Source organism: Furipterus horrens, unplaced genomic scaffold (assembly GCF_987537825.1).
Source record: "Furipterus horrens unplaced genomic scaffold, mFurHor1.1.pri manual_scaffold_8, whole genome shotgun sequence".
Classification (NCBI taxonomy): Eukaryota; Metazoa; Chordata; class Mammalia; order Chiroptera; family Furipteridae; genus Furipterus; species Furipterus horrens.
Genome location: NW_028327178.1, coordinates 11,686,629 through 11,707,254, shown reverse-complemented (window position 1 = coordinate 11,707,254; position 20,626 = coordinate 11,686,629). Strand labels below are relative to the sequence as shown.

The 20,626-nt window shown below is 45.7% G+C and overlaps 2 long non-coding RNA genes across 2 annotated transcripts in view; both read right to left on the bottom strand.

Annotated features, from left to right (window-relative positions):
* Positions 1 to 502: 502 nt before the first annotated feature.
* Positions 503 to 3,228, bottom strand: LOC150002526 (uncharacterized). The gene is made up of 3 exons (XR_016512622.1): positions 3,105 to 3,228; positions 1,683 to 1,751; positions 503 to 641 (listed from the first exon to the last, which is right to left on the bottom strand). It is a non-coding gene; the product is annotated as an uncharacterized LOC150002526 (long non-coding RNA).
* Positions 3,229 to 10,415: 7,187 nt separating this feature from the next.
* LOC150002524 (uncharacterized) overlaps positions 10,416 to 20,626 on the bottom strand; it is a 66,275-nt gene continuing 56,064 nt past the window's right edge. Inside the window, exons 3-4 of the long non-coding RNA XR_016512621.1 lie at positions 11,013 to 11,166; positions 10,416 to 10,519 (exon numbers count right to left, since the gene is read on the bottom strand). This is a non-coding gene — a long non-coding RNA (uncharacterized LOC150002524). The remainder of the gene's footprint in view (positions 10,520 to 11,012; positions 11,167 to 20,626) is intronic.

The window sequence follows — 20,626 nt, the reverse complement described above, 5'->3', positions numbered from 1 at the left end:
AATTTATATTTCTTTTGTCAAGGTTTCCTTGTTAACCTTTATTATAGGGTTTAGTTCTAGCCTTTACCCTGGCTGGTTTGGCTCAGTGGATTGAGCGTCGGCCTGCGAGCTAAGTGTCGCTGGTTCGATCTTCCAGTCAGGGCACATCAGAGAAGGAAAACTCTGACTCCAAAAAACCTCCACTGCCTTGCGGCATACCTCTTCAGGGGAAAGGCTAAGGGAGTAAACCCCGACAGAAAATCCGGAGCCGGAGTCCCTAAGGCGGTTTGACATTGTAGTCAACACCGGCAACTCCTGCGGCGCACCTGAAGCCAAGCTGTATTGACTCCGTCTTTCCCTTGGACCCTTCAGCTGCGAAGAGAGGGGAGGTCTGCTGCATGGGCAACAGCAGACCCTCCATATCACCCTGCCCAGGCTCTGTAGCTTCAGCTTAAAAAGAAGCTACACCATCGTCTCTTGAGACGGACGGCTGCCGACGAGTTCTAGCCTTTCTTCATAATCTACCCTATATACTAAATTCTTCTCCAAGTATAACTTAGAGCCTTGATCATATAACTAACTTTTAACCAAACTCTCCAAAAATGTGAAGTTACAGTCAATACGCGACACGATCGCCATTGTAGTTGCTTCTTTTCATCCCTCTGAAATGGAGATTAATAATTACTACTATTTATTAAGCATTACTATGTGACAGATTATTATATCACTTAATCTAACAACAAGCCAATGATATAAGAATCTGTTTTTGAAGACTCTTCATTCATTAAATAAATCATTGTTGAGCAACGACTACACACCAGGCATTGTTCTAAATGCTGGAGATCAGTCGTGAAAAAAACTTCAAGAATTGCTCCTTTCTAGTTGGGAAGACAGACAATAAGTAAAATATATAGAATGTCAAATGATACATACTGTGGAGAAAATAAAGCAGGCTAGCAATCAAGGTAATAAGAGAAGTTCTCACTGAGAGGGAGGTAAGAGGACAAACCATGTGGGTATCGGAGGAAAGAGCACTCCAGATACAGGAAAGAGAAAGTGCAACAGTCCTGAGGTAGGAGCATTCTTAGCACGTTGAGATAACAGTAAGAAATGAAAGCTGGCCATTGGAACTGAGGTCCAGCGCCTTCACAGGAAATCAGCTGGACTCAGAGACGTGAAGCCACCTGCCTGAGGCCACACAGCTGCTTGCTGGTAGAACAAGAGCTGGAACCCAGGTTGTCTGACGCCCAGCCCAGAGCTCTTTAGACAGGCCCACACTGGTAGACAGGATCGGGAACCAAGAGCCAGATTTGCTTGTGCTGTCACCCACCTTTAAAACAACTTTTTCAAAATGAAAAGTCATGGAGATGAGCCTTCCCCCTCACTTTGTTACAGAGACTCTTGTCATTGCACCATATGCTGCAAGGACCAAGTATAGATTTTTGTGACAAAATTAGCATGGCTATTAAAGACTGTAAAGGAAATAACCAAAGAGCCAGAATTAGAGGCAGAGGAGCTAAACTGCCCCCCTCTACTCTGCAGCACATCCAGGCCACCCATCCAAGCCCGGAGGGGCTGTGCCAACACCCTGCCGTGCCATGGTCCCAGGTAGACATGGCTGGGAAAGAGAGGGGGAGGGGAGAAGGGGGAGGAAGGCGAAGACGGGCGGTGATGATAACAAGCAGATATTGTATAATACTCACTGTGTGCCAGGCGCTTTCCGCTCCCCACAGCCCTTTGCAGCAGCTGTTATTATTAACCCCATTTCACAGCTATGGAAACGGAAGCACAAAGAAGGGACAAATTGAATGTAAACAGATCCCAGCCCGGGAAGATCATGGAAGCTTTGTTGATCACTTCCCCTCTCTGTCCCTCCTTGCTGATGCTTGACCTCTACACACAAACACGTTCAAGTTCCCCTTTTTAATAAAAACTTGTCCCTTTGCCTTGCCCACAACACCGCTTCTAGAATTCTTTTCTTTGGGCACCAACTGCCTTAAAAGAGAAACATATACTTCCCACACCTGCTTTCCCTCTCGACTCCTGATCCCTCGTCACTTTAGGCAGACTTCTATCCCCGCCCTCCCGCCACTCCCTTAAAATGACCAACAGAACCACAATGGTGGAGCCCCGTGTTCCCTCCTCCCCAGTTTCTCTCATTCACTTCCTCTCTCCTTGAGATGTTGCCGATCAGCCCCACACAGCAGCCTGGCACACACCTCCTCCTCCATCATCACTCCTACCAAGATCCCTTCCACCTCTCTGAATCTCTGCCTGGGTCACCTTCATTAGCTACTCCTCCTATGCCTACCCCATATATTAGCCCTTCCCCAAAAATCCCAGGAAGGCTTTTGGGCACAAACTCTATGGCCTTGGCAATGGGTCTCAGCCCCGGTGAGATAATAGCATCACCCAGCCCCAGTGCCAAAGGTTCTGAATTAATTAGTCTGGGATGCTGCCCAGTATTTGTGTGTGTTTTTTTAAGTCTCTACAGGCAATTCTGATGTGTGGCAAGGTAGCAACTCACTGATATAAGGCATTGACCATGTCTAGGGGGAGGAGATTTGGGGGACCTGGGAACATGTCCAGGTAAGAGGAAAGGACAGAGGAAGTCACAGAGTAAGGTAGAGGAGGTGAGGAAAACTTGCCCCCATCCAAAGGGGGTGCCCAATATCTGTCCTGCTTTTGGTTCCTGAAGGGACTTCTAAATCATTTCCACCTATAAATCTTCCCTAGTAAATTGTATCTTCCTCCCAAGCTAAAAGCAGACTGCTAGAAATAAAAAGGAAGTCGAATAGACCAATTTCTCCTATTATGACAGCTCTGTAAGAATTGCTTTATTGCTTTATTGGGAGCTTGTTTTTTTTTTTTTTTAATAAGATCAGGCAAAAATGGGCATCAGTATTCCACACACCCATAGAGGTGACCCTTAGTATTCAAGGAAAAAAAACATAAAGCAACAGACTCTTCACATTAGTATTGTGTCTGAGGTTACTTTTTCCCTCACACCGTCTTCATAATTCAGACTATTAATGGGAGCATTTGAAGACCTTTCAAGGCTCTCGGGTTCAGCCCCTCCTCCCATGCGGACTCAGTGAGGCTGCATTCAGGGAGCACAGACTTACCATTAGACCACCTTGAGTTTCAGTCCCTGGTTGGCCACTTTCTGCCTGAAGTACTTTGGGCATGAAACATATTAAGGTCCCTCAGTTTACTTGTCCATAAAATGGGGTTCGTGATACCACAGAGCTGTTGCGAGAAGAAATGTGTCAACAATAAATGTTAGTCCTCTTAGTTGAATTTTGCATCTTGCATGTGATAGTTGACCTCTGGAACCATGACCACATGCAAAAGCATTTTGTGATGGCATTTTGACATTATCAGTGTCTATCACTAGCACTTAGGCTGTTCTGTGGCATCAACCTCACAGCAGACTACAGGGCAGAGCCCCCATTCTCCAGAATATCCTCTAGCAGTTTGTTATAGTGTAACCAAACAAAACAGGTTTGGCTGCCTGCCACCACAAAAGCCAAACTCATGAGGCAGGTGCTGGTACAAAAGGAAAGAGGTTTGATTCAGGTGCCTCACAATCTGTGAGGATGGTAGACTCCTGTCTCAAAGACCATCTCCCCTTCCCGCTCAAGCCTGAGCATCTTATAGGGATAGGGAGGGGAGAGCTTTTTGCCTATACCATTATCTTTCCTGCTCTTGGTGGTCTCAGGGCCCTGTTCATTCTTATTTCTAGCTTTCAGGTGCTCAGTGTAAGAACCTCCCCCTTCCACCATCTTGGCCAATGGGGGAGACTCCCTGGTGCTCCAACTGACTGTCTACAGTAACAATAGCGCCAAGAAGTTCATCCTTGTTAATATGCCTTAACTAGAAAGCAGTAATGGCAAATGGGGCTCACACTAGGAGTCAAAAGAATTCAACTAAACCCAGTTCTACAATTTCTAGCTGTGTGGCCTTAGGCAAGCAACTTAACCATTCTGAGCTTCAGTTTTTTTCATCTAAAGGTGAGAATAACATTTGTTCTACCTACCTATGTACTACGGAGGTCAAATGTAATTGTATGTGTCAGTAACTCTCACTCAGGAGCAAGAAGAACCATGAAGAACATGGAGAAGTTAACCTGACATGTCCATTTAGATTTTTCAAGACTTTTAAAACTCAACATGATTAATACCAAATTCATGGCCATCCCTTCTCCCGGTTCTCCCCATTATTGAATGCCACCACCACCATCTATCCATGAGGTTGCTCAGGCCAAAAATCCCGGAGTCATTAACTCTTTTCTCTTGCTCATCATTCTCATCCAACTTATCACCAAATACAGCTGATTTTCTCTTTAAAATATCTGTGCTGTCCTGGATGATGTGGCTCAGTTGGTTGGAGCATTGTCCCATAGACCGAAAGGTTGCGGGATTAATACCTGGTCAAGGCACGTGCCCAAGTTGTAGGTTAGATCCCTGGTCAGGGAACAAACAGGAAGGCAACCAATCAGTCTCTCTCTCTCTCTCTCTCTCTCTCTCTCTCTCTCTCTCTCTCTCTCTCTCTCTCTCTCTCTCTCTTCCTGTCTCTCTAAAAGCAATGAAAAAATGTAGTCATGTGAGGATTTAAAAAAAAAAAAAATCTGTGGACTCCATCCACTTCTCTCCACCTCCACCTTAAACCTAGACAATATCATCTGTTGCCTAGACTACTGTGACAGCCTTGTCTCTCTCTCTCTCTCTCTCTCTCTCTCTCTCTCTCTCTCTCTCTGTCTGTCTCATGCACACATACACATTAAAGCAGCTAAATTAAAAACCTCCATCCGTGGCTAGTATGGCTCAGTGGATTGAGTGCTGGCCTGTGAACCAAAGAGTCACTGGTTCGATTCCCAGTCAGGGCACATGCCTGGGTTGTGGGCCAGGTCCCCAGTTGGGGGCATGCAAGAGGCAACCACATATTGATGGTTCTCTTCTTCTCTTTCTCCCTCCCTTGCCCTCTCTCTAAAAGTGAATAAATAGAATCTTTAAAAATTTTTCTTTTTAAAAACCTCCAAATGCTTTGAGATAAAAACCAAAACTGTTAACACAGCCTGGACCCTACTCTACAACTTTATTCTAACCATCCTCCCCACCCTCAGCTCTGTATAACCAGCTGGTTTTCTTTTACTTCCTCAAAGCCACCATGCCAGAGGACCTTTGTACACGCCTCCTCTTTTCTCTTGGACACTCATTCCCTTCCCCTTCCTACTCTTCCTGCAGATTTCAGCTCCCAGCATAGAGTCACCACGTCCTCAGGGCCCTGCTCCCTGACCTCCCTCTGTATCCCTCTGGTGACCCAACCGCCTCTCCTCCAAAGCACCTACCACACTGGCATGAGAGGACATTCAGTCTGATTTGTTGCTGAGCATTCTATTCACAGTGTCTGACATGTAGCAGGAACTTTATAAATATTTATTAAATGAATGAATATGGTTCACAAAGGCAAATTTGAAGCCAACATTTTCTAAGATTTTACTTATTTATTTTTTTTAGAGAGGGGGGGAAGTGGGGGAGAAAGAGAGGGGGAAAATCATCAGTGTGAGAGAGAAACATCAGTTGGTTGTATCCATTCCGACTGGGGACCAAACCCACAAACCAGACATGTGCCCTGACCAGGAACCGAACTGGTGACCTTTCACTTTGCGGGATGACACCCAACCAACAAAGCCACACCAGTCAGTGCTGAACCTTACTTTTAAAAACAACAACCCCCCCCCCCCGGGTTCATTTTAATTTAAGTAACTTTTGGCTGAATGTAACATGTTCATGCTAGAATGTCTCAAATGCTCTCCCATCTGCCTGAGCACCCATGAGCAAGCATGGCCGGTACCAAGATATATTATCAGGTGATCTCCCTTCTCTGGCACCAAACCCTGTTTTCCTTGGGCGTGTCCCAGCCACTGCTGATAAATCCGCAGACAGCAATCCTCTTTGGCGTAGGGGCTCCCTCTTTTTCTCCCAGACCTTATCAAGCCAGCTTTGAGTGGGAAACAGCACTCCACCTCTGCTTTTCCCATGGGTGAAACCCACAACCAGCTATGTTGCTGGTAACCAGGCTATGCCCCCTGGGGCCAGGGGGCTGCCCGCTTGAATGAGGAAGTGATCCTTCCCCCTCCTACAAGGTGGACCCCCGGGCGCCCCCGAAAGGAAGCCCAGGTCTCCTCCCTGCATCTTAGCCCAGAGGACAGTTCTTAGATAGGGCAACTATGAGAGGTGTATTTGCCATAGAAATATATTGAGCTTCTGACTGAATGAGATTTAAGCCAATGTGAAAGACAGAACCTGCTTTTTTTTTTCTTTCTTTCCTTCTGAAGGTCCTTCATGTTACATCCAGCAAAAATAGGCTACCCATAGTATGGTATGTGCTGCCTAAGCTTTTATTTGTACAGAAGGGAGTGTGTTTGGGGGGCAGAAAGAGACACTGAATACTGGGAGGGGCAGGAGGAAGAAATGGGAGAAACCAGGAGAAAAGAGGGAGAGAGTAAAGACACAAAGAGAAAGAGAAATGGAGGGAAAGAAGCTCATTCGGGGGAATTTTCTTATTAAATCCCAACCCAAGGAAGCTGTGTACAGGGACTCCCCATTTTCTCCTTCTGAAGCCTGAAGGCAAAGCAAGATGCTGTGTCAATTACAGAAAAAAATCAATGCACATACTGTTCAGGAGTCCTTTTCACCATTCAGTGCGGACAGTATCCTTCACTTTCTAGCACTGATTCATTTACTTTCAGCCTCTCTGGAGGCTGCTGACATATTGCGATCTCTGAAGAATCGGAAGCAAAATCACCTTTGTTTCTTACTGCAACTTGTTCCTCTGTACAATTTGTTACAGGAGCTGCCACATGACCTTGCTAATTCTGTAGGACTGAAGGTCAAGACCTCGTTGCACCAAGCCATGGATTTGGGTGTCTCCTTCCACCAAGCCAGCATCTCCTCCATGGTGCCCAGGGCCCCATAAGCTGGAGGCAGCCTGTAGGCTGAGAACCTCATGTATTTTTACACCCTGTTCCCTTCACTGTATCTATCCTGACTCTAGTAAATTAAAACCTACTCCTAGCACCCTCCCAGCTCAATAGCATAATGGAAAAAGCCTGCTTAGAGAAAGCTTCCTCCAGAGCAAGGCATTGATGAAAGAAGTGAGGCATTGCAGCACATGAAGAACATGTGACTGCCTCGTGGGTGAGTTCTGCAGCCCCTGCATGGCTGAGATCCCACCTTAACAGAGCCGTGCATCTGAGTTAAGTGACGCCCTTCTCCTTGGGGCCCATTTTAGATTCCAAACATTTCTAGGGAGGTCAGGCCCTGTCCTAGTTTCCTATTGCTGCCATAACGGACTACCCAAAACATGACTTAAAATCAACACAGACTCAGTCTCCCAGAGTCCTGGAGATCAGAAGTTGAAAATGGATCAGCACAGCTGCATTCTTTCTGGAGGCTCTAGGAAGGGGTTCACTTTCTCACTTCCTTCTTGACTCACGGCCATCTTCCTCCCTTTTACAAGCCACAGCATAGCACCTTCCAACCTCTGTCTGTCTGTCTCTCTGCTTCCATCATCACATCATCTGTTCTGACTCTGCTCCCTCTGTCGCGTGTCCTTCTCTGTCTTTTATGCCCCTGACTCCCTCTTATGAGGATCCTTGTGATTCCATTGGACTTCCCCCAATACCCAGGATAATCTTCCCATTTCAAATTCCTAAATTAATCATATCTTCAAAGTTATTTTTGCCTTGGAAGATAACAGACTCACAAATGCTAGGGATTAGGATATGGACAGCTGGGGGATGGCATTATTCTATCTACCACAGTCCCCAGCATTTAGCGTGAGTGAATTATGTAATCATATCTCTTCCCAGCTAGGTACAGGGAAGATAAATGGAGAGACTCAAGAGCTGAGTAAGAGAAGGCTGGGTACTAACAGGGGGTAAGTAGTGTGGAATTAAGAGGCATAAGTGGCACAGTATGGACTTCAATTATTTTTTTCCTGATTTTATGTGACTCATATTTAAGGAAAAAAAAGCAGTCAACAGAATAGATCCCATCCCCCCACCCCCAATGATTCAGGAAAAGAGATTAACCAAATTCTGGTATCTTTCTACAATGAAATATTGCTCTACTGAAAAAAGAAGTGTTACTGGTACATACAACAACATGACTGAATCTCAAAAATATTCTGAGTGAAAGAGAACAGACAAAAAAAACTGTATTCTGTGTGATGCCATTTGTAAGAAGTTCAAGAACACAAAATCTGTTATATACCAAGGAAGATCAGAAGAGTTGTCTGTGAGAGTCGGGAATTAACTAGAATGAGACATAAGAGAATGTTCTTGGTGACAGAAATGTTCTTAATCTTGACTGAGGTCATGGGTACACAGGTGCATACATTTATCAAAGTGTATATTTGAGATCTATGCATTTCTCTGTGTATAAATTTTGCCTCAATTTAAAATTTTAAAAAATAGTTAAACATAGAGGATAGACTGAAAGACTTCAACATACATGTAATTAGACTTCTAGAAGAAGAAAACTGAGGAACGTTGTCAGGGTACTATTCAAAGAGGAAACGGCTAAGAATTGATGAGAGGTGACGTGTCCTCAGACTGAGCGTGCACACCAAGTGCCACGCAGAAGAAACAAAGACAAAGCCCCACTTAGACCCAGCATAGTAAAACTGCAGGGCACTAAAGATAAAGTCACAAAAGCTCTCAGAGAGAGACGGGGCTAGAGATACAAAGAGAACATTTTCTACAAAAATATGCTCATTGAACTTGCAGAAAGGTTAGCAGGTCCTTGCTGCGCTAACCTCCAGCGATTCCACCACACAGGCAGGGGCCCCTCTACTCAGACCCACAGGGAGAAGCCCTGACTGAGTCCAAAGGAGCCTGCCCCTCCCCCAGCAAAGGCCCTGGCTCTGACGGTGGAAAATTCTCCCTAGTTCCAGCATCCTGAGCAAGTGACACCCAGAAGCAAGAACTGTGTGCCGAGGGAAGTGACACTGAAACCTCACACCTGGGTGCTATCGGATTGCCCCAGTGGGACTGCAATGGGCAGGCTCTGCTCCCGGCCCAGATGCTGGGTGGGGGGCCAGGCAGCCGACCCAGGGGGCTGTCTCCTCTGCCTCTGGCCCAAGACCCGCAGGCAGGTGATCTGGTACAGCCCTTCCCACAAGCAGACAACAAGGAGGGCAAATCCTCTGGGGTCTGGGAAGAGGCATAGAAGAATCTGTAGCAAAAATGTTTTCACCTTAGTGATGTGTGTTGTTTTTGTACCTTATTCCATACGCTTTCATATTTACTGGAGCGTAAATATCTTTGCCCCATCTCTTGGCCTTATGTACCTCTAACATATATAACGCCCACCACAGAGGGTGCAGCCGGGTTAGGGAGGCCAGGGATCTCTCAGGACCCCTCCTCCCCACCCTCTGTGCTTGCTCTCAACCTGCTTCTGGTCTCCAACTTGGGGGCTCCTCCAGTTGTCACTGCTGGATCTATACTTGGCTGTCTCTCAGGGTCAGCAGCATTGGCAGCTTCTTCAGCCGAGACACATCCCTGTGCCTCAGAGGAGGACTTTCTGTTGCAGTCCTCTGAACCCCACTTCCCAGCACCAGTGAGGAGAGGGGGTCATATCTGACACTATATCCCAAAATTCAGTGCCCTGGGGGACAGTGTCAGATCAGGCCACCCTGGCTAGGCTCCTCATCTCAACATTCGCACCTAGGGAGGTACAGCCAAAAAGAACACTGAGGGCAGCTGGAAAGAAAAAAAGTGCTGTAGGGTGGGTGAGGGTGATGAGCAGAGCAGCAAAAGGACAATTTAAAAACTGGGATGTCACCAGAAAAGGTCTGGCAGAAGGGATGTGTTTGCAGGCAGCCAGCCCCAGCAGCTGTGTGGGTTGTCTCCACGGGGGCACCAAGGTGTTCAGCCCCTCCCACGTAAAGCTGGTCCTCGCCCAATCAAGAGCTGACCCCCTCTACAGGGAGGAGGAAATCCACTTGACTGGGTCCCTCAGCTATTGGCTGATTTTGTAAAACCCTTGCTCGAATCATTGCTGACTTAGAATAACTGTTTCATTTCCCCTCTATTCCAATAGTGGCACCCCAGGGGTTTCCATGACACCAATGGTGCCAGCCAAGAATCTCTCGAAATCAATGGTCTCCCTAGTTTTTTCATTCATCTCTATTAGTAAAAGTTTTAGATGCTCTCCCAATATATGTACATTTAAGAATGTCTAAATTATATTAACTTTACCCGTATCTTTGTGTATTATTAAGCAAACACAAATGTAGGCATTTTCAAAGGATGAGCTGAAAGCTAAAACCAACTGGAAGGTCTAATGTTTATTCTCCAGTCCAGCCAATCATCAGATAGAGCCCACTTCAGAGGCCACATTGTAAGCCTCGCTGTCTATTATCTTTTGGTTGTTCCTTAAACTTTGCTGGGGGTGCCACACCTCTGCTCGGCCATCCATCTCATAGGTGCCAGCTCACAATGTGAATGTCTTTGTCACTTGGATGAATATATCTGAGGGTGGGAAAAAGAGATGAGCAGATTAACCCTTGCCCTCAAACTTAAAGGATCAGCCTACACATTCCATGACAATTCGAAGCGCCTACGTGACAGCCGTGTGCCTGGCACTGTGTTGGGCACTGGGAAATACAGGAAGTATCAGGAAGAGCCAGGTGGGGAGCATGCTCTCTGAAGCACTCCATCTCCTCCATTGGTGGGAAGGGTACACGCATGGCTCTGACTCGTGGCAGCTGGATAGGAAGAGAAGTCAGGGACCCTGGGAAAACGCCAGGAGAGCTGGGAGATGGCACGGTTTGAGCTGGTCTCCAAAGGACAGGCAGGACATGGCCACATGGGACAGGGGGAAAGGAGACTGCCAGCAGAGGGGCTCAGTGTCTCCAGACTTAAGGTAATAAAGCATATCAGTGATGCTGAGGGTTTCGGAAGAGGAGGGAAATCCAGCAAAGAATTAAAAAGAAACTAACAGCGAGGGAGGAAGAACACTCACAGGAGCATGAAGTCCCCGAATCAAAAGACATGTTCCAAGAAGGGAGTGATCGCCTGCACTGAGTGATGCTGATAGTCCAGTAAGCTTGAGGGTGAAGACGGACCATGAGACTTAGCAACAGGGAAGTCACTGGTGATGCTGGCAGGAGTGGGTCCTGCGGAAGGTACAGACAGAAGCCTGGTTAGAGTGCATTCTGGGGAGAGTTGGATACAGCAAGAATAGACAACTCTTTCAAGTACACCATACCACACTGTTAACTACACTGTGTATTCACGACACAGTAGGGTACTTACAAGGTGCTAAGAGGAGACCTGAAGCACGCTCACCGCATGTGAAAAAAATGGCCACGTTAACTATGTGAAGTTAGGGGTATGTTCATTATCTTGATCTTGGTAATTACTCTGAAACAAATATGTATGTCAAATCATCACACTGTATACTTAATTATACTTGTCGATTATTCCTCACTCAATTTTTTTAAAAGAATAGACAATTCTTTTGAGGAGCTGTGTTCTAAAAAAAGAGAAAGTTAGGGTGGTCGCTAAAGGAGAAAATGGGAGTCCAAGAAGAAATAAAAGTATGTTGGAAGACTGTTGGGAGTGAGGTAGGAGAAAACAGCAATTTGATGGTGCAGGAGGGACATGCTGAAGCAATGCCCTTGAGCAGACCAGGGCAGAGAGGGCCCAGCGCACAAGTACAAGGGCTACCGACTTGCCTGTGTCACTCGCCACCGGACCACCGGGGCACGGCATGCTGCGTGGGCACAGCATAGGAAAAGCATAGTATCCAGGTGAGCTCAAGATGCTTTGGGGGAATGCTAGCAAGTTAGGAGCTGGTTCAGGCGTGAAGTGGGTAGGACCTTGGTTAAAAGATACAAAAACCAAAAAAACAAATTGAGAAAAATATACTCTTTTCAAAGGAGAAATATGAGTACTAACATTGATATAATTGATTATGGATGAGTGTTGACAGAACAGTCTCATGCTGGCGACCTTAAGAAAAACTGCATTGCTCTAAAGCCAATCTAGAAAGCCATTCCGTGTCCGAGCAAGCTGACTCCCTGGGTCACTCAGGCATGCCCTCCATTTCTGCCAGTCAGTGCTCTCCACGTCCCCCCTCTGTGTTCCAAGGCAGCTAAGAGCCTTTCTCTGGGAAAACGGCCAGTGGATGGTGGACCCACTCCCAGTCCAGTCAGTGCCCACAGCACAGCCAACACGGCTGCCCCCAGAGGCCAAGGGCTGGGCAGTTTCAGCCCAATGGGGAGACCATGGTGCTAACCTGGGCACAGGAAAAAGAAGATTCAAAGCTGATTTACAGGATGGGAAAGATAAAGCTATTGGAAGCAGTGAGAGGGTTGGAAAACATTTACGACTATTCTGTAGGAGGAAGGAAGATGCTCTGCTAAGTTCTGAACAGGTTTGGTTTGAGGCGATGGTGGCACATCTCAGAGATGGTGTTAGAGGGGCAAGACTGGAGTGCATGCAGGTCGGGGCTGTACACGGATATGAGATTCAGTCAGGCAGATGTGATCGTTCATCCCGTTATTGATAGGTTCTAGAACTATCCGCGGTTCTGGAGCTGCAGCAGTGATCAGGAGAAAGTCTCTGCTCTTACTTGGCTTACACTCTGATGTCCAAGCCCTTCTAAATAAATGACCCTTTGCCCAGCCTCCCACAGCATTCCCTGTACCTTGTGCGAGCAGGCAGAGAAAAGAACAAGGTGGAAGTCATGTACACTGGGAAGACAAAAGATGGCGAAGAAGAAAATAAGACAGGGAGGGAACCATCAGAGAACAATAGGGAACCGAGAGTGTCATTTCATGGAAGCCAAAAGAGGAGTGAGTTTAAATAAAAAGGACTTGCCCTGCCCAGTGAGGCTCAGGTGGTTAGGCCTAGTCCTGCAAAGCCACTGGCTCCATTCCCAGGCAGGGCACATGCCTCAGTGGCAAGTTGGGTCCCAGGGGCATGGGCAAGAGGCAACGAATCAATGTCTCTCTCTCACATCGCTGTTTTTCTCTCTCTCTTTCTCCCTCCCTTTCCCTCTATCCTAAATAAATAAATAAAATCTTTTAAAAAGGAAGAAGAAGAAGAAGGAATTAATGTCCAGGGTCCAGGCAAGAAGCTTAGAAAAGGCCATTGAAGTTGACATGAGGTGGCCATTGGTCTGCTTCTAGCATTGGTTTTTGGTCCACACCGTGTGTAAGAATCACCTGAGGAGGCTTAAGACATGCAAGTGCCTGAGACTATTTGGATTCTATCTCACAGAAATCAGAAAAAGGGGGAAATATAGAAAGGTTAATAAATCTTAATAAGTTAACTATTCACACAGAAAAAAAAAAAAAAAAAGACACAGAGATGCCTGATGCAATTGGCCTGGGACGGAGCCTGGGCACCAGCATCATTTTTTTAGTTGCCTGGGTGACTTAAATGTGCAGTTAGAGTTGAGAAACATTGCTTTCAATAAAGCAATTTCAGCAATAGAAGCTGGATTGCAGAGAATAAAAAAGGAGGGTCTTTTTTTTTTTAGTAGACTAGCAGTCTTAACATCAGACATAGATGTTTAGCCTCAGTCTACAGCCCTGCTGTGTGATTTAACCTCCTTGTGTCTTATCTGTGAAATCAGGATAGAAATGCTTGCTGTGCCCAACTCTCCGCTTCCTTGAGAGGTCAAGATGGGATAATAGATGTGAGGGTACTTTGAAAAAAGATTGAAGTGCTATAAAAACGGAAGATTTATACGGCTGTCAGTTCTTTTTCCCGACGATGGCCCTAAAGATAGTGATGATCAGCTGTAAAGACCTATGCGGAACCAGCATCCCTTGCCACGCTGAGCTCACAAAGAGGGAGCCCTTTGATAAGCGCTCACAGCCACGATCTAATGCTGTTGGCGACCCGAGCTCTTTCACCGCCAGCCTTGTGCAGGGTCTGTAATAGTTGCTGTTTCCCAAGCCTTGCAAAGCCTACCTGAAATTGCTAAGCACACGGCCGTCCAACATTGAAGGATGCTCCTATGAATGTTAAAAAGTAAGTTTAATGTTATAAGGTCCCCGTTGACTTGCCAATCCTAATTGTCACAGCAAACGGGGAAAGCAGAGGAGAGATTAAGATGCCTGTGAGTGCAGACGATATTGCAGGATCACAAATGCCTAATTCCCCTGGCAGATGGGGAAGGAGCTGGTCCAAGATCTGAGCCAAAACCAGCAATAGAATTCAGTGACCACCTCGGGAACTACTTTAGGTACCCAGATATGCCTATTTATATACAATATATCATGCCAGGTCTGCAAAAGAGCAGCGATGCTCTCCATCTTCCACACTCTGAGAGCCCGGGAGGTAGCACCTGCCCGCAGGTGAGCAGTGGTACCTACTGGTGGTGACCAGGTTCCAACAAGGAGGCCTTCTTTAATCACTGATGGTCACAGATGTGAACAGGAGTATTCCAACATGCTCCCAACTCACCTCTGTTTGATGCTTTTCCCTTCAGTAAAAATACGAGAAATGTAATTCTTTGTCAAGGAGATAATGTACATAATGGCTGAGTTTCTTTTTTTCTAATAAGCAGCTTGAACTCGGAACAAGAATAAAAAGATGAGCGAACTTCTCCAGAGGAACTGAGCCAGGTGTCAGGTAACTGGCGTGTTAGCATCAGAGATATCATGGGGCGGATCAGTTACCCTTCTCTCGCCTCTGAGCCTGCCTGGCTCCTTCTACTCCAGTTTCTATCAGGGAGAAAGTGCTAATGACATTCTTGATCTGCCTGCAACTCCTAAGATACTCTCCACTGAGGAAAAACTTGCTTCAAAACTGTCCTCCTCAAAACAGAAATACAGACACCCAAGGTCAGACACCCCCTCATCTTCCACCACCTCCAACAGGACTTAGACCCTCTTGCATGTACAACTATAAAACAGAACAAAATAGGATTTTGAAACTAAGATATAAAGGATTCTTCACAAGGTTACATCAATCCTCTCGTCTACGGAAAAGTCACTATCCTGTGTTCAAACATCCTTGTAAAAAAGCTAACCATGAGGAGAAAGAGGCCCAGAAGCCAAGGTGGGTACCACATCCTTGGCCTTTTAAATGAGAAACATCCACTTCAAAGAAGCATCTCTCATGCCCCCATATGGAGAACCCACACTTCCAGCATGGGAGTCACCAAGATTTGGGAAAAGAGAAATAACTGCAGCCATTGGGGCCTACGTTCATTTTTTAAATACCTGTTGTGAACTTGTCCAAGTTATTTAATCTCCCCAAGTTCCTTGTTCCTATATCTATAGAAATGAATAAAATACTGTCATACAGCACTATTGTGAACATGACTTGATACAGAACATGGGAGTCCATGGTCGGAAACAAGGGGGAGCTCAATCTCTCCCCTCACACACTGAGTCTAAGTTGTTCAATACAGGGAAGTCCAGTGAAGACTCATCCCTGTGAACTCCCCGGAAACAGAATACGAGACGCTTCAGGCAAGGGTGTGGGCTTATAATTGGGGGGGTGGGGTCAAGAGCCAGGGCAGGGGATCCTTATCAGTCCATCCTTCAACAGTTCCTACCATTTCCTCTGGGGAAGCAGCACTCACCAATAAATCAGCAAGCAGCGGTGCAATCTTTAAAATTACATGGAAATTTTACCATTTTTTGGTTATAATATACAAAAAGTGGGTTTTTTTCCCCTGCTCTCAAAGATATGTTGTTGCCAATTACAGTTTCAGAAGTAAAAGGGACAAAAATTGCCAAAAAAAACTCAGGATGAAGGCCAAAATTAGATTTCTTTTTAAAACACCTCCCCTGGGGGTACCCAGGCACTGTCACTGCACCAGCTGTCACCGAGGTGATTTCCTACACCCGCCATCAGTGCAATAAAGGGACACAATAGACATAAAATACCTTAAAACTTAACGGCAAGATTATTTTTCAAGTAGCTTCTCCATGTATAATACCTTAGCTTCTAGAAAAGTAATTGCTGCAAACATTTGAAAAGTCAGAATTCTATGCAAGGACTCAAGAGATTAACACAACTGAACATAACAGCTCCTTCCAAACCATTTCCAAGGGACTGGGCTGCAAATAACCTTAAGATGTCTTTCCAAATATGTTTTATTTATTCAATGAAGAAAAGCCTATTTGAAGTTCTTATATTCCTTTCACACAGAAATGCCTCACTGAGCTTTAAGGAAAGCGATGGTCTGTAGGTGCAAAATGAATAATTCCTCAGCTCCTCGAAAACATAATCATTGCAAACATCTGAAATGTTAAATTATGCAAATGTCTTTTATAAAGATGCAGACAAAAGCCTTGAAATAAATATCACTTTCAACTGGTCTCAGGATTTATGTTTAAAAAATGAATACATATTCCTATGCCGGTGAGTGCACAGGGTATTTCAGAACAGCAGCCAACAGTGGCTGTCTCTACAGAGATAAAGATGAGAAGGAGCTTTACTGTTTGAAGTGCATCCCTCCTGTGCTTTATATTTGTACTATGTGCATGTGTTCATATTAATCGAGCTTACCTAACCAGTGAATTTAATTAAACGTGGTCTCTTCAACAGGCAAGCCAACTCAGGCATCCCAGCTGAGCTAAATGATCTCTCTCTCCAGTCAGTCAGTCCTAGAGACTGACCTTCTCCCAGGCCTGGACCTCTGGTACAACGTACAGAAGTTCCCTGCCTTCTTTCCACACTGAGCATCAGCTGTGCTGGGAGCTGTGCTGGCGCTAAGTGACACAATGAAGGCAAGATGCTGTCTCCTGCCTGTGCCCACAGGGTGGCGGGCCAGGCCCCAGCCCTACCCAGCATGCTCCCAGCACCAGAAAAGTCCACTGCTTTTCAGACGTCTTTTTCTTGTTGTCTCTACCTCTCCCCACTTGTGAGTAAATAGCTTTTTCAAAGAGGTTAGTGTGCACTCTATTCCTCAGTAACCCTACGATGACGAACGAAGAAGATGGAAGCCCCTGTTCCACTGGATCCTGGAATGCCAATGGAACACGCTGAAGTCACCTTGCAAGTTACTTAACCTCCCCGAGCTTCAATTTTTATTTCTTGAAATGGTAGCAGTCCTCATATCCTCAGAGGGATGAAACAGAGGTTGAATGAGCTCAGTTATGTAAAATGCCTAGTATAACGCCCGACACATAGCAGGTATGCAATGAACGTGAAGTGACGTCATCATCATCAGTACTGTTAAGTGGTTCTCACGGCCAATGATGATGCTTTCCAGCTTCCCAGGCACACACACATTTCCAGCTCTCTGTCTTAGGGCCTGCTCACAAGCAGTATGCGAAGGTGGAAACAGTAGGCTTTAAGGAGGCTTTCCCTTGAGCAAATCTGTAACATCAGTTTCTTCAACTATAAAGTGAGGATAATTTTGCCTCCATCACCAGATCAGGGCAGAGATTACCAATAATGTATAAAAAGCACCTGCCCATAAGAGCTCTCTGCACGTCGGCCATTTTCACTTTACTCCAGCGGGGCTTATCCAGTTGCTGGCCTCAACATGCCTCTCCCGCTTCTACCTGCACCTCTTTGTTCAGCCTGCTTGTCCCTGCTCGCCTTGCCCATCTCCATCTCTGGACACTTCTGTGCATCTTTCTAGCCTCAGTTTCATCTGAGAGCTTTTGTGAAGCTTTCTTAGACCACAATGGCTTTTCCAACCTCTGAACTCATAAAGTATTTATCTTCTGTGAGGAGCAGGAGGTAGAGACCCAGAGGATTCCAAGATCTTTCCTCTGTGGCCATTGTTAGGTCTACCAGAAACTAAGAAGTCAGGCAATAATGTGCAGAAAAAACTCCAGTCACATGTGGCCAAAGAGCAGCTTCCCGGGAGACTCCCCGTGAGCTCACTGGATTATGATCTCTGTGTCATCAAAGAGGGGTCACTTGTCCTTCCAAAAGTCAACCCCCGATGCCTTATTTGGGAGTGTCTCATAACAGAAAGTAGCCAACTCGTCCGTTGATAGATTAAAGCACACTGGGGCTTCTAACACGTGGACAGGAGGGTGAGCCACGGGCTGCATCAGCTGACATGCACAAGAGCAGCTACCGTTTCCATCCCCCTGTGGGCCTGACTCCAGCTGCTCCTGCATCCAATCAGTGCAATCAGATGGAGCCTCTCTATAAATGCTGGATGATCTGAGCAGCACTCCTAGACAACACAGCCATCTCCTTAGCATGTCTTCCGGGACCCTTCACAATCTGACCCCAGCTTCCTTTTCAGGCTCTTCTTTTGGGGCAGTCACCTCATGCCTCATGCTCTTCCCGAAGACCGCCATTGCCTTCCCCGTCTCCTAGTCTCCCCTCTATTTGGAATATCCGTTTCCAACTTTCTTACCTAATGAATCCTACTCGTCCTTTAAACCCTAGCTCAGATGTTGCCCTCCATGAAGAACCCCGCAGAGTTCATTCCCGGTTTGCTCAGCCTTCTATTGCTGAGCTCCTCACATAGGACCACCAGCTACTTACTCTTCACTCCCCCACAAGACCAGAAGCAGGATGAGGCCAAGGGTGATTTTATAGCCGCTGTATCTACTCATCACAGTGCCTGATAACCAGTGCACTTTATTTAATACATTGATGAAAGAAAACAGAAATAAATGAATGAAGCAGGCTGCTTTCACAAAAGACACCATCCTTCCCAGCCTTTCCCATCCATATGGGGAAGTTACTTTTGGTTGGTAAGGGGCTACACACGTCAACAGAGCCATGTTTGCAAAGGATGGGCACTCATGGGGGTGGGAGATAGGAAGTACTGTGTCCAAAATAACAACTCCCCTAGAAAACATTACATCAGAGGGAGCTTTCATTTCTGTATTTCTTCTTTTCACCCTCCTATACTCTTGTACAGGTCTAATTTGGTGACTTTTTTAAAAAGACGCCACAATTAGTTTTTAATGTACTAAGTACCTATGACCCCAGGCATAAAGAGCCCCCTATCCAGCCCCTGCAGTTGTTATTTGCAGCACCATCCCCTGGACTTTTCCGTATGGTAATTACTGAGCAATCGACTTTCACCTCTAGGCCTGGCACCTGTGGTAAGGATTCCTGCCTGCCTGTTTATTTTCTGGCCAGTTTAGTTCCTTTACATCATATGACTTTCTGTGACCCACATGCAATATGGGAATTACTCTAGTAGGACTTTCCTTCAGTGGTTCACGGAGGTGTGCTAAGCATAATATATAAATTTTTAAATCCAGGCAGAATGAGTCCATATCATTGGTCCCAAGAAAGCCTCTAACACTGTTTTATAAGGGGAACTGAAGAGCTTGTTTATCTTTGCCGTTTTCTGCAGGAAAATGCCTCACCAAGTACAACCCTTCCTATGCATTTTGTAGTGGAACATGCATAAGACAGAGAAAGACACTAAACACTTGCCCTAGCTATTTAGCTCGTATTTATTAACTGCTTAATACAGGCCAGGAGCTGAGCCAAGGTCTTTACATGCCTTCTTTAATCTTCCCCCAACCCCTGGGAGGTTTTATTCTGGTTCTGCAGATGAGGAACCTAACGCAGAGAGAGGGTGACAACTTACCCAAGGTCACATGGCCCGTGGATGCCAGAGGAAGCTTTTGAAATCAAGTCTGCTGGCTCCAGAGCCTCAAGATGTAACCATTACCCTGGGCTTGTTCCCTGACTTCTTTTTCAAGGAAGGTTTTCCCAGTGCATGTAATTCCAAGACAATTCCCAAAAGATCTTACACCTTTTAGCATTTTATACTATATTCATATGATCTTTTTAAAAAACTATAATAATTATTCAAAAATATGGTTCAAGTATTCATCATGTACAGAAGTACAGACATTTTCTAAAATTTTTAAAACAATAAAATGCCTCATGGGGGAAAGATTATTTGTGTCCTCTTGACCCACATTTTTTGGTTTTTGTACAAAATGTCTTCAGTGGGTACAAAATGACTGATTCCCTTTGTCATTGGAAACATACGATTGCACTCAGTGTGTCGCTGTCCATAACCAGAGAGATGTGTTTCACACGGGAACTCATCTGGTGCCCGCGCATTTATTAAGCACGCCCCCTAATGAGAGAGTTGCTGGGCTGTACTAGAAACAGCGGGGAAGAAGGCATGGCCTTGGCTCTGCAGGAGCTTATAGCCTTTGAGGGATTCATAGCCCACAAACAGACCGTAATGTTAGTTCCACCAAAGCCAATAGGACAAGAAGTTCAGGAGAGAAAGAAATCATGACCAACTTGGAAACTATTAACTTGCTTTTTTGGAAAAGGCTCTCAAAGGCCTATTTCTCATCTCCAGCTTCTTTTGTTCGTGCTTATTGACTGGCATTGAGAGGGCCAAGCCAAGAGTAAAGCAAGGGGGGAGGAAGCCGCAAGCTAATTGCAAAGGACAGAGATGAAGAAACATGTGGCTTGCCTCTGAGCAACAGCCTGACTGAAAATGGATTAATTTTTATTTCCAATGGATATTAAAACAGGCAACATATGAATATGCTGAAACAAACTGAAGGTCAAGGAATACAAAGCATTAGGCAATGAGCTTCCTTTCCAACCACAGGGACAGCCTCTCTTACGTGGTTCTTGCGCTCCTTCAAAAGAGAGTTCTGCATTTATAATGGACAAGATTTATAATGCCTTCAGCTTCTAGGC